The 14,398-nt window shown below is 46.2% G+C and overlaps 1 protein-coding gene across 14 annotated transcripts in view; it reads right to left on the reverse strand.

The window, feature by feature from the left end:
• PITPNM2 (phosphatidylinositol transfer protein membrane associated 2) overlaps positions 1-14,398 on the reverse strand; it is a 115,898-nt gene that overhangs the window by 71,437 nt on the left and 30,063 nt on the right. Inside the window, exon 1 of one of the 14 annotated variants that reach the window (XM_042828593.1) lies at positions 9,142-9,159. The exons of 11 other annotated variants lie outside the window; for them this stretch is intronic. The gene's annotated coding sequence lies outside the window, so the exon portion shown is untranslated. Of the gene's footprint in view, positions 1-5,018; positions 5,171-8,939; positions 8,982-9,141; positions 9,160-14,398 lie in introns of those variants that run through there. 2 more of the 14 variants (XM_042828590.1, XM_042828589.1) reach the window with 2 other exon arrangements.

Raw genomic sequence — 14,398 nt, forward strand, 5'->3', positions numbered from 1 at the left:
TTGATTGCTAACCGTAGCACTGTTATTTTCCATTACGCACCTTAGGAGCAATACACATCCAGGCAAGCTTCCCTGCAGAGCATGCATAACGGCAGAGAACAATTCCTGGTGCTAGCTCTCCCTGCCACAGCGTGGTGACTCACTGCTGGAGCTGCTGGCTGCCAGCACACTGCCTGCAGCACTGGTGGTGGCTGTTCCAGGCCCAGGGCCATCGTCGTGGAGACCCCCGAGGAGATGAGAGACCACAAAGCAAGGTGAAGTCCTCTATCTCCCTTCCTACCTCTCTGCACTTGCAGCACCAAGGTGAAAAAATGAGCACTTGTTAGTGCCCTCACACACATACATATATATATATATTTTTTTTAAATAACCAGGTTTTCATGGCAGAGAAATAGAAGTGGACACTTTAATTGACATGATGCTGAACAGGTTCTTTGCTAGAGAGACAAGACAGAAACATAGGATGAGCTGCCATACAGTACTGGGAAGGGAAAATACAAGTAAAATGCCTACACTCTCAATGCAAACAAACCATAGGCATGAAATTTAAAAGCAACCCATACCCAACAGATATCCGCAAAGCATTTGAGGTCCTAGTTTAAAAAACACAAACCTCACACCCATTTTCACCTACCTGCTAGGTTTTACTTTTCTAGTCACCTCCTCAATCCCTGCCCTGACCCCACCAGCCATCTGCTCATCCACCCCAATGCTTCACCACTGCAGCCATCCACCTCCTGATCCCAGCAGCAGAAACACTCAGGAGCCTCAGGCTGAGGACACCTGCAGCAATGCTGCTCATTATGGAGCAGGCAGGTGCTGAGACAGAATTGGGCCAGAGAAGGCTGATTGCACTGCAGAGTGGCACTGTCACTCCCAGGAGGGAAGCCAGCTGCACCTTTGTATATCTAACTTCTGTACAAGCTTTTCCGAGCACAAAGTACAGTGTTTCTACAGAATACTTATAAACTCTTCTCCAGATTGAACTCAGGGACAGCTACAGAGCCTTGTATTTGTTTGGATTTCTTGACATGCAATTCAATTATGACTCCCCACATTTTTGCTGACTTGTGAAATAAAACATCATCTAATAGGGAAAGGAAATGCACCGTGGAAGGTACATGAGCACCTGCAGCTTGTCATCACCTGAGCTGCCCATCAGGATCCCCCTGTGGAGGAAAATGGGAAAAGGGGAGAAAAGTGAGGGATTCAATGCGAGCCCAGGACAACAAACACTGCTGTGGAGATGAATGCAGCTGTCAGGGTAAGATCCGGCAAGAAAGAAGAGGAAACAGTGCCATTCAACTGAGTCATCCAACCTGAGTGCATGCAGAATGGAGGGGCAGCTCCAACCCCAAGCAGCAGCAGTGCCTGGTGCCCAGCTGTGCCCCTTGCAGCCATCCACAGCTCGTGGGAGATGCTTGGAAGCTCTGACCTGGCCTCAGGAGACAGGGCAAGAATCATTATCCCTCACTTGCTGGGGAAACTGAGATACAGAGAGAAGTGATCTGGCCCAACATGCAAAAGAGAAAAAAATGACAGCATCAATTCAGTTTCTGGGTTTAATTTTTGCCATAAAAACTTTTTTTTTTTTTTTTTTTTTTAAATAGAGAAGGGAGTCAGGGAGCTCAAATGCATCAAGTTTTGCTGATATCTGGCATAATTCTGCAAGAATAAAGCAATCCTCATGCATCTCCCACCAGCATCTCAGGAATAAAGCCAGCTGTCAGCTACAAAATCAAAAGAAATTTTTTTCTTATTACCAACTGCCTTCGGAGCTATCAGTAGCTGCAAAAATAAAATGAATCTTGGAAATTAGCACAGCTCATTGATTCCTCCACGCACCTCTGCACACCCCATCTCAGCAGCACACAAACAGGTCCAGGCTGCACCTGGAAGCTGCAGGAGTCTCTCTTTTTGAAGTTTCTAGCTCAGAAGCACAACCCACCAACTTGACAAAGGCACTTGGATGCAGCCTGGCACAGCACATGGCTTTGTGGCCTTAGGATGAGCATTGCCACAACCCAATGTGTATCTCCTGTGCACTTCTATAAAGGGCAAGGAAAAAAAGCTGGGAAGAAAAGGTGGTCAGACCTTCACTCAAAGCAGCACCCTCACCAAGACTTGTGCAAATAACATTATAATGTTTCCTGACCTGGAAGACCAGCTCAAAGGAGGTGTTTTTTCCCTCCGTTTCCCCATCAAACATCCAAATTGTGTCTGGAATGTCCTTTTTTTGAAGTGTTCTTTATAATTACAAAAGCCAGTCCAGAAAAAACAAAGCCCAAAACTTTCCTTTTCATTAGAAGTAGCATGGACTGGAAACATTGCTCCTACCCAGCAACAGTTGAGGAGGCAAAGCACAGAGCAGAAGCGTCAGACCCCATCAGTTCAGATTTCGGGGTCAGCCCTGAAGGCTTTGACCGTGGCTGCACAACTCTGCAATCCTTAAAGCAGTGAGAACCATGTCTGGCCCCACTGAGGCAGCCACACTCCTCAGGTTGTCTCAGCTCCTGTCTCAGCCACACAATTCTCAGCCTGCTCTGGCTGCTGTTCTATGCCCTGAGAACTGCTCCAACGTCACTACTGCAGCTCTGTGTGTCAGCTGCTGTCAGAGAGCAGGAGTACCACACAGCCTTTGCGAGAGCCACACATGCCCTTCATTAAAGGGCATTATAGCTGTATTTATATCTGACATAAATCTGCTTTGTAAACAGTGACCTGATTCGGGATCTGGACTTCCTTAGACTGTGGCATCAGGAGCGCATGCATGCTGGTCCCTAACGGGCAGCAGCAGCCTTGCCCGGCTGCAGGAGATGCTGCTCACCCTCCTCACTTGCTGATAATATGATGGGATTGGGATGGAGGAGCCAAAGGGCTTGAAGATTTCAGCTTTGGTCAGCTTTGGTCGCAACGCTGCACAAAGAAAAGGGAAAAGAGAAGACAGGATGATTACTGTACACCTGACCTACAATTTATGGGTAGTACAAGTGTCCGAGGGACAGATACTAATGGGTAGTTTAGACCAAAACACACAGCAAGCACTGCCTCAGCCAAAACCAGAAATCAGTAGCTGAACTGAAAACCATACCCAAGCTCTCACCCCAGGCAGCAGATCATTTTTTCATCACGTTTCTATTTGTCGCCAACTCAGAACGCTATGACAAAAGTGCCAGCTCATTAGATTTGTTCTTAGAAGTCCGAGCTTCTTGTATGTGAAGTTGGTGTTATCAGAGTCCATAAATGCAGCCAAGTACGTAAAGGAAGCAGGCACCACATAGCCCCAATTTAATCTGGATCAAGTTGTTACAGTCAAAGAAGTGTTTTCCAAAACGGTAATTAATTTTTAAAAATATGCATAAAAGGGGGTTCTTAATTAATAGAATACTTAAAGGAGACGAGCTAGAGAGGATTGTCTATTTTACTGATTTAATGGCTATTCAGTATCTATTAACTTCCTCATCAAACATCACCCCCACCTTTTCCTAGCAGCTTAGCTACCTATTTGTCAGACATTATAGTTCCATTAGCCTAAAAGTTCAATTTCTGCATTTCCGCAGATCTGCTTTTTTTTGTCAGTAATCTAAAATCCCGAATGACAGTGAAACCCTGAAATCAATAACATAAACCCAGCATTTGTTTTTTTACAAGTTCTGGATGGCACTTTGATGTCATGCCCCCAGCAGTGCCAGCTGCAGCAACCGGCTGGAGCAGGAGCCAGGTTGGAAACCCCTGGGTCTACCCACTCAATGCACAGGGCAAAGGCTTGTCCATGAGCTCTAGCTCACCTGGAAGAGTACATCCATCCAAGGACTACCCATTTACACCTCACAGCCTGAACCAGAAGGTTCACTTGCCATTAACTTGAATATTCAGATTAAGGATGATCACACACCTTAACACACAGGCAGACACGTTCTGGGCAGCCATGTGAAGCAGCATCGTGCCTGCACTGAGGCTCCAGGCCTCGCACGGTGGGATAACTGCCACTGCTCAGAGCTCAGCACCGCACACTCACTGCCTTTACAGAAATCTGCACCTAGATGTCCCACAGACAAGAAACACAGCAGCAGAGAACAGCTCCTGCCAGGGGAACCCTAAACTAAGGACAACCATGCACCGTGTCTGGCCTCGCTGCTGTGACTTAAGACCTCAGAGCAGAAAGAATTCATCTGCATGGATTTCACTGCAGGATCAGAGCTCCAGGAAGCCCCTATGAAAGGTAAGAAGCTGAAAGAGGTTACAACTAAGGCTGATACTACTCAAAAGCTAAAGAAAACAAAACCATTCCTGTCTACCAGCTTTATCTGCAAACATACTCAGCTGTGTTTAAGCCCATAACAGCCATATGCACAGGCTTCAATAAAAGGGACACCTTTCCCCCAGCTCCTGCTGTTGGAATCCTACAGAACAGATCCGGACATCAGCAGAAGGGGAAGTTCAGGATATATACAGCATTGGTTTCCAAGAGAATATTTCTTGTGTCACGTGAGAGCAACACTCTTAGCCAACTTGGCAGAAAATAGACAAGCTGCAAAGCTAACCTAAAAATACCAGTCTTGCTAATTACAAGAAAGAAAAGCAGAGCAATAAGCAATGGCAGCACTAGCAATCCATACTTTCAGTGACACCCTGCTAACAATTTTTTTCACCTAAGTATGCAGCAGTTTCTGCAGTTTCTGAAAGACTACCTCTGTTGCTCAGGTGTGCAAATCATGCAACTGAGACAAGCTAAACTCATTTCAGACTGATGACTTATGGCTTCATCTGGATGATTTACTCATGTTTGTCCTCTTCTATCACTCTTTAGCACAGCACTAACAAGTTTTCATGTTCTGGAAGTCAACTGCTCCCAAGAGGCAGCTTGGTAATGCTCCCAGAAGTGAGCAGGGCACCAAGCCGTCGTGGCATGAAGAAATCTTGGAGGAAGATCAAGGAAAAAATAGAAATAAAAAAGACACGCTGCCACTGCCTTATTGCAACTGCCAATGGATCATCAGCTCCATAGTCCATCTTACCTGGTGTGGATCTGAGAGCAGTACAATGCAGGCTTCAAGGTATGCCAACAGCTCACACAAGCAGTCACTTTATATCAATCCCTGCCTCCTCAGGCATAGGTTAATTTTTCTTCTTCCAGCGAGGCTAAAGAGGAATAGAGGACACTGGCAGGCTTAGAAAATGGGCAAGCTGCCCCCAGAGCCAGGTGCTTCCATCCAGGGCCGAGCGCTGCCTGGGCCCCAGCAGCATCCTGCTGACAGCAGTAACAGCAGTCAAAGGATTGCATGGAGATCAAGGCATACAGGCAAACTCATTAAGGCAACGGTCACATTTAAGACAACCAGAGCTGCTTCTCAAAGTGCTGAAGTCAGCCAGAATCTTTATTTAGGACTGAAGTGCAGTAGCTTTCCTCTGAATAGGAGATAACATGGAAACTATTCTTGTGGAGTTTATTTTGAGTTGAAAATATTTTCCAGTTTCATGTTGACAAGATTGTAGCCACACTGCGTTACAGAGCAATGCCTGAATTTGCAAGGCCTGACACAGCGAGAAGCAGAGAAAGCCACATTTTCCCCTTCAAACAGCTTGTTACTGCAAGAATCCTTACATTTTCAAAACAGTGTCATGTCATTCTTCAGCACAAAAGGGCCCCAAAACCCAGACCACAGCTATGCCGTCCATCATGCCAGGCAAGCTGCAGTAATAAGATTAGCCAAATAGTCATAAACTGACAGTATCTGGAGGAGAAGGAAGTAATTTCCTCCTATTCCTCTTCCTGGCAATCACCTCCAAGATTTTCCAAACATCTGAGCAGCATCAGCCTTCCCAGCTCTTCTCAGCACTGAGCTCCTCTGGGATTTGAGGCAAATTCCTTCAGCCCTGCTGGCAGCGCTGGGTTAGCCTGTCACATTTACTGCTTGTTAAAACAATGTGGTGAAAGTGTGCACTGACGCCTCCTGTCCTATTCACACCTCCTGTGATGCCTTCAGAGAGCACATGGGTACAGGAACCCCCGGGGAGGCTGCTCCACATCTCACCCAAAGCAACGTGCTTTGGTGCAGCTCTGACTCAATCTAAGGAGGGCTGAAAGAAATGCCGTTAGTTTTTATTTTAAAATGCAGTTAGCTCTGGTTAGAGAGATAAGAAAGCTGCCCCAGCCCCCTCCAACGTTTCAGCACCAGTTCTGCAAAAGGTGGCAGAGACAAACAGTAGAAATGCCCTTCCTGCCTCTTCCACTCCCAAACCAACAGCCTCAGCCTGCACCATGCATGGTGACCACAGTGACCATCCTCAAACCTGCCCAGCAATGTTGGCTTGGGTCGCTTCAGCTTCTCAGCTCCAGCAGATTCAGCATCTGGTTTGGGTTGCAGTTTCTGGAGCTGGCACCCTGGTGTCCGTGGCTTTAGGCATTCCGAATGTCAAACACCCTCTGCCTCTTTCCCAGATGATGATTCAAGCACAAATTTAGCACGAGCTAAGCAATACAGAGTGACTGTGTTGCAGTCATGAGGGTTACAACACACCACCCAAACCCATGACATTTCCATAGAAACCACAGCATGAAAGAAAAAAGCCTAAAAAAGCTGACAAGAGAAGAAACACATGGTGAAGTAAGTCACTCTGGAGGGAAATAATGCACGTGTGCAGGATCCTCCCTAACTACTTGGCAGGCTGGCATTCAGAGGTAACCATTCATGTCCAACCCCATGCCAACAAAACCTCAAGACCCACCTGCCAGCACTCCACACACACCCCTAAATGAAGGGTGGTGATTAAGAGCAATGTCATGCTTTGTTCAGTATGCCAATAATTTTCTCCAAGTTTCAGTCCTTAAGGTTATGTGATGGCAACGAGCATATTTACCCCTGGGGATATCTCTGAAGGACAACTCCTCAACTCGTTACAAGCACCATTCCCTGCCGCCTACTGAGATGTTCTTAGGTCATGTAGAGCCTTGCAGAATTAATTAAACAAATGAATACTGGAATATGCAAGAGAAGCAATTCATTCTTTTGGTCAAGCAACCTCCCTGCTCAGAGTAGGAAAACAAACACCAAAAACCACCTCATGGTAAGGGTATGCATTTTCAGCTGTAAACTAGTAAGGCACTTCCAGCAAAAAAGAGCTTAAGTATGTTCCATTACACACTTGCCTGCTCCAGAGAAATGTTAAGTGACATCAAGGGAAAAAAAAAAAATGAAAAAGGAAAAGAAAATCAGTCAAGAGTGCAACGGCTGTTAAATAATTCAGGATGCTCTGCTCTTGCTCTGGAAAACCAGTCACATTCCAGTGCGTGACAGAAGCAAGCTGGCTCTATGGAGAATGACACAAATGGGCACAAAGGAGGCTGCTTGCTCCAAACTCAGTGAGGTGCCCGCTGCATCTCCAAGCCCTCTCCAGACAGAGGGATGGCAGTCACTGCTTGCTTGGTGCTGAGCTCAATCGACTGCATGTCACACAACCTTCTCAGAAAAGCCAGAAATCAAAGCTAAGCCAAAATCCATGAGGTTTGAAAGCAAATCTGGACGTGAATATTTTTCAGGTCAGAGATGTTGGCTCAGGCTCATTTGCTCAAAGAACAAGATTGTAGCATCACTGTCACTGGGACCATGCAGCAATCCTCACGACAAACCCCCTCTCCATGCAAAAGCAAGCTGGCTTACTACAAAACAACATGAGGCTGCCTGCAGCACGCAGGGAGCAGCTGTTCCATCAGCACACCTCTGCCAAGCATCCCCTGCCCCAGGCACACATGCACTCACATCCTACGCTGCTCCCAAGCCTTCCCTGCTTACCTTCCCCAAGCCTACAACGTGCAGCAGCCATCAAATGGGAGCAAGAATGTGATGCGTGCATCTCACTCTCCTGTTATGGTTGCGATGCTCCAAGCTGATTGCCCCTGAGTTTCCCTTTGGTAAGCCAAAGCTTCACCATGTAACCCTTCATAGGTAACAGCATAGGACTTTCTGCTTAGGAAAAAGCATGACTGATTTTTGAGATTTGAAAAATACTTTAGCCCGATGGATATGTATTACCTGGAATTAGATCCTAACAGTATAGTCCAGCTACCACTCCATCAGAAGCAGAGCTGGATACTAACAAGTCAATACATTAAATGCTTTATCTTGTTAGCAGTTTTACAGCTATTTAATAATGAGTTCTGGTAACTGCTGTCTGTGTATGTTTATTATTGCAAGAGAACCTTTAAAAAAAGATCTGTGTAATGGCATAACCTTTCCTTTCAGCTGCATAAAAACTCCACACTTCGATCTATATCATCATCAGCAAGAAACTAAAAAAAGCTCAGCAGAAGCTATAAAATACAGCAAATTACCTCCTAAGAACGGCTCTGCTGCCACCATATTTTACAGAAATTCTATTTTAAATTCACACACAAAGAAAAAATTAAGTATACATGAAAAGGCAGCTCTAGCCAGGAAACAGCAAATACGTTGTGTTCACTGACATGCAGGATAATAAAAGCAGAATGGTAAACTACAACGTGACCTTTAAGGGTCAGTCACATTTTCCATGTGTTGTTAAATATCGCTTGCGGGGGGGGGAGAAAGGGGGGAAATCAACTCATAAAGAAAACATAATAAAATACGCTTTGTTTACTGGAGGTAATCACTGAGACATTGTTATGTCACAAATCAGAGCAAACCTCCCATGATTTAGCTGAGCAAGAAGAAAGGTCAGCGGCACTCTGCAGATATCTGGCACTTGGAAGTTTTACATAACCCAGAGTTTGCACCCCAGAAATCAGCAAGGCACTTCCCCTGCACAAATAGCATGCATTCCTCCCTCCCTGAGCACGGAGGCACTGAAGGGCACAGCAGCTGCGTTCACAGAGCACGAGAAGAGCGTAAGCACTGCTTTAGCCAATAAAAACAAAACTCAAAACAAACGCTATGAACACAAACCCAATCTGGACCACAAACCTGCTGCTCAGGGAACAAGCCAAGCCACGCGTCCTTCAGCTTTACTCATCTTCCTGAGCAAAAAGGCTTGAGAGGGAGCTGCCACCAGGCCCCCAGCCCTTCCGCATCTGACGCCGGGAGGAAATCCAACGTTTATCAAGAACAACTGGTGATTACAATTCCACCTTAAAAACAAACAGGCCTGAAATTTAGATAAACTTACCACGGCTCCATTCAGCACCACATGACTTGCCAAAAAACAGGAGCAAACAAACAAAGAAGAGGCTTTGCTTTTTCTGGCTGCTCACTTCACAAAAGCCTGGAACATCTGCAGGAGTTGCCCAGCAGGGCACACCTATTTCCCATTCCCAGGCAGATTTTGGAGCTCTGCTCAGCCAGAGGGCTCCAATGCAGGCTGGGCAGGCAAGAGGGAAGAAGCCAGGCCACAGGAAGGGATAATTGGGATGCTGGAATCCTTAAATCCCCATCCCCACGTTTGGCCTGGAGTCCACTCCATTTACTCCCAGTTTGGATGGATAGCAGAGACGTTTCTAGTCTAAAGATGCTCTCTGATGAAAGAGCTCAGTATTTGATACTGGGAAAAATTTAACTTTAAACAAGCAAGCCAAAGTTTCACCTATTCTCATTTCTTTAGCTATGCCATGTGAGATTACCTCCACTGCATGTTTCCCTACAGGAGTCAAAAATCAGAAGTATCCTTTATTTAGAGCTAAAACAGAGTTTTAAGACAAAACTAAATACAGCAGCACTGCACTTCTCTGTGAACAGCTGGCTTTTTCAGGATGCCTTTTTCCAGGGATTTCTGTTTAACAGCACACTGTTTTCTTTTTACCTTTCTGCCAGCTTCTCTAGAAGGAAGCAAGGCTCTGTGACTAATCCTTTGCTTTGCCAGCTGACAGAATCCATTACATTACCACATCGTAGCTGAAAAAAATAAGATCAAAATGACAATTTATTCCAGGGAGGTGCAAATGTGGGCACAGGAGGCTCCTGCCTCCCTGCTCCTATTGCTGGGGCCCATGAGCCCAGGCTACCCTGCACTGAGGGGCACGGTGATGCATACAGAGCAGAAAGAGAGGAAAGTGCCATGGAGAAAGGGGAACTGCTGAAGTGCCCTGAGGTCCCCAGTGCCCAGATATCACAGCTAAGCCAGAGGGAATATGGAAGCAAACAGATGCAAGTGCTCCCACAAACCTGAAGCTTCCAGACAAGAAATTACCAGTAATTACTAATAATGTAATTTTCATGGAGCACTCATTGTGAACCAGCTCTGTCCTCACAACAAAGAGGAACAACAAAAGCCACAAACAGTTACCAAATTAGCTTATTACCATCCCTGGAATTTTTTAAACCTTTGTAACCATCCAAATTGGTCTGAATGCACAAACACGATTACAGTAAAGAGGCACAGCTATTTTCTGGGCAGGGCATGTACATCACAGCACCGCAGGCAGCAGGCACGGCGGCTGCTGCTCACCCTGCTGCGGCCACTCCGTGAGCTCATGGGGCTGCTGCTGCAGCATCAGATGCTTCCCCAGCAAAGCAAAGCGAGCCCCAAAGAGCAGAGAAGTGGGCGTTAATGGAAGAGCACCTCTCAAGTCAGAGGATGTCTCATGAGCAAGAAGAGCACAATGTGGGCTGACTGCACGATCCTCTGCAATTCAGCAGTGCCCTTCTGAGCAGAGGACAAGTGTCTTAAAAGCAGTCTGCCCTCAAGTTCATGCTTTGTGGCTGCAGTGTGCGTTTTGTTTTCTTTCTCCATTTACTTTAGGTAGTGATATGAATGGCAGGTTGCCCTCCTTTAACAATTGCTAGTTGTGCTGCTGAGAAAGTCCTTGCACTACAGCAATACTGATCTCAAACTAAAAGATGAAGCATGGCCACAGGTAGTGCTTGAGCAGGGAGCACAGAGCTTCCAGCAGCTTCGTCCTACGCTAACCAGGTCTGGTGCTGCGCAGTCACACTTGCTTAAGGCATTTACATGCAGTGGAACAAGAGATTTTCCACGGTGACAGATACTTTGTACAGCTGTCCAACCTAAAATTCCCAGTAGATTCAGCCCATCCTCATACTTTTTCATATTCTGAAGGGCTAGTTGTTCTTTTGCATTAAGCAAAGCTGTGTTCAAATGTTTGTTTGCAATAGAGGAGGGAGACACACTGGGAGGATGCAAGCTGTGTCTGAAGAGCCAAATTTCCGACAGATGGGTCAAGAGCAGCAGCAGTGTTCACAAAAACACATGCATCTTTACATACTTAGCGTTGCCATTTGGAAAATATCACTAAAACAACAGTTTGCAGCAAGGGAAAAAGGGGCCATTTTCACAACAGGTGTCAAAATGCACTTCTCTCAAATCTCTCCTGTAGATGCTATAGATGGATGGCTCCTTGGGCAGGGAAAAGGTCAGCATTACTAATGAAGCTCTACTGTACCTACTGACAGTACCAGAAATAGCATGCAGAGACAAATACCTTAATTACAGCATGACCACCACATGTATGGGCTGTAAGTGACATTTCAAAGTGGAGCTGCTGCTCTGGCCCTATGCTGTGCTCCCTGGGCACATGAGGAGTGTGTTTCTCCTCTGCCAGGGCAAGGCAGAATTTACCTACAGTGTCCACAGGGTGTGAAAGCAGGGAACAAACAGCTTCCATTAAAACAAAGAAGTGACAGGGTTTGGTCTGTGTCCCTGATGGGAAGCAGGTGGGATGACCAAGGAACACTGATGTTGAGGAGCCAGTGTTCAACAAGACCACAGTGCAAGAACTTGTCTTTAATATACAGATCACCACAATTTACTGCTCTCATCACATACCACCTTCTGCAGCAAAGTCAGAAAAACAGCAGCTCTGCAGAACTCTGCAAGGCAGGCAGGCAGGAATGGTAGAAACAAAGAGCTGCTGCTGGATTTACTAAACTGTGTCACGGAAAGAGCTACAGATGCCTTATCATCACTGAAATGTTACAGAGATAACACACATGTGCGTTAGCTGCCTCCTGGAAACACAGTTAAGGGCACTTCTGTGCTTAATCTGCACTGAAACCAGTGCATCAAATCTTTTATACTAACAAATTTTTAGGTAAAAAAAAAAAAAAAAAAAAAAAAAAAAAAAAAAGAGAGCTTCAGCATTACCAGCACCGATTTGGAAAGGTCCTGCCCTCAGCAAGCTTTCCCTAGCCCTTCCTTCAAGATGGTATAAATACATTATTTTCCTCAAATAGGGCCAGAGCAACCCAGGAATTGTTACAAGCAGGACATAAGTAATGAGTTGGCCAAACTCCTTATGCCACTGCCACTTAAAATACTGCCCTAAACAGGCTGTCTGGTAACAGTAATTAAATAAGCAACAACACTGTACTCTGGTGACCTTTCAGTTGAAGGATTGGGAAGTGCTTAGAGATGCCTTCACTGTACAGGTGGTGCAGCTCAGTTCACACATCCATGTCCAGAGGAGCACCACGCAGGTTAACAAGCACTCCTGCCTTCTCCCTTACAGCTCAGGGATACAGAGGAACATGAAGAGCAGTGCTGACAGCTGGCAGAGCAAATACTTACAGGAGGGCTGCAATAAGAGGAGGAAGGGCGCAAGAGAGAACTGCGTCAGACACAGCCAGTCCTACAGAACTCCAGCAACAATCCTTGGTGCGCCCACATACAGAAGGAGAAGCCTGCTGCAAAGCAGCAAGCAAGGCAACAGGGGGGTAACTCAGTCAGAAAGCTGATTACAAAGGAAAACAAATCACCATTCTATCACAGGTGCCCCAAATGTTTCTAAATGTCTTGCTACCAAAAGGGCTTCTCCAGCAGCAGAATTTGGGAGATCACCCCAAGCACCTGGCTGAGCTCAGCTCTGCATGGCACCCTGCAGAATCACCCCAGCCTAGGCCAGCAAGCAAAGAGCTGACAAGCAGAGAAGACATTCTCTTCATCAAGCATTCAACAGGGTCAGCTGCTCCTGATTGTTATTCCAAGGGCTTGGTCCTTCAACTACTTGCTATTTATGCACACTGTTCATCTGAACGCGCTTCATACTTGTAAGCATTCACAAAGCTTCAGATAAGACTTGGCGTATTCATAAATGGCAGAGCTCAAACAGAGAAAGACCTCAGCATTAGTCAGAGCTATTGAGAGAAGGGAAATTACATAGCAGGTGCATAGAGAAAGCCTGAGCGTGTGTTCTACGTATTAAAATGGAATTGACATTTCTTCAAAGTCTTGCTGGTTGGGTTTTTCATGGTTTGGAGGATTTCTTTGGCTTTAGTGTTTGAAAGCCATTATCCAGAAGGCTGCAGTTGTAAAGGCAAAATTCATACAAATAAATGATCAAACTGTTGTCATGGTGGGGAAGGCCCAGGGTAGGGGGGAGATGCTTCTGTTAAGATTCTTCCCTTGTAACCAGGTGGGGAAGGCAGGTGAGTTTTGTGCCAAAACCAGAACACCCCCCTCACCACCCCCCACCTCCCTTTAAAGAAACCCTATTCACCACCAGCCTAGACTGAAAGCAGCCTCAGCACAGCTTCCGCAACCCCCCACAACATAAACTGATCTACCTAGCACACTGTTCTGCATCGTAGGCACTTTTCTTCCAAAAGTGCATACTCTCAATTTTCAACCGTTGTTTTATATGGACACAATAACCTCTCTTCAGGCTAAAAACCACATCAAGTAGTTGCAGGCTGAAGAACATGCAGGAGCAGCAAAACCAAGCTAGCGTTTCTGACACGGTTGTGCTGGTGAGTCATCAATTAACTCCCGCTTGTCAGCTCCTGCAAAGGCAAAGGGCAGCTGGGGATGGCAGACCCTGGGCTGAGGTGGCAGCCATCCTGGAGAAGGCCGAGATACAAACGCCTTTCTTCCTTCCAACAAAAGCAGGAAGAGATCAGAGGGGAACTTCAAGTGACAACATCCTTCCCTGCAGCTGCCATCTCAACCACTATTTTCACTGTGAATGCTGCATCCAAACCCCAGCAGTGCATCAACCCTCCAGGTAAGCAGTTCTTCCACCATGAGAAGTCTGGACTGCCTGCCGTCCTGGCGGAGGGTCCCCCTGTAGTGCTGATCTGTGCTCAGAGAAGCCCAGGGCCCCGCTGTGCCAAGGCAATACAAAAGGCAGCATGCTTCAAGCTGGGGCACAAGCGTTGTAAGGGACTTCTTCACTCCATTCATCCTTCACTGAAATCCTCTTGATCAGGACATAGGGGAAAATGAGGGACGTATTTGCATTTAATGGCAGGGACCGCATAGTAATTTGCAGTCTCTATACCCAGTCTCACAAGAACAGCTTGTACCGAACGCGTGTTTTAGTTTCATTGTTGCTTTGGAGTTTTTCTTTCCTAAAGCAACTCGCTGAGTCCTTCCCATGCTTTTGTCCTCTCCCCCACCACGAACTCTGTTAGAGCAAAGTTCTGCAGAATAGAATAATCTGTCCCCCACTGCACCCAGCCAGAACAGACTATTT

The sequence above is a fragment of the Centrocercus urophasianus genome, unplaced genomic scaffold (genome assembly GCF_019232065.1).
Source record: "Centrocercus urophasianus isolate 14NV4802_14NV808 unplaced genomic scaffold, USGS_Curo_1.0 seq_30, whole genome shotgun sequence".
Classification (NCBI taxonomy): Eukaryota; Metazoa; Chordata; class Aves; order Galliformes; family Phasianidae; genus Centrocercus; species Centrocercus urophasianus.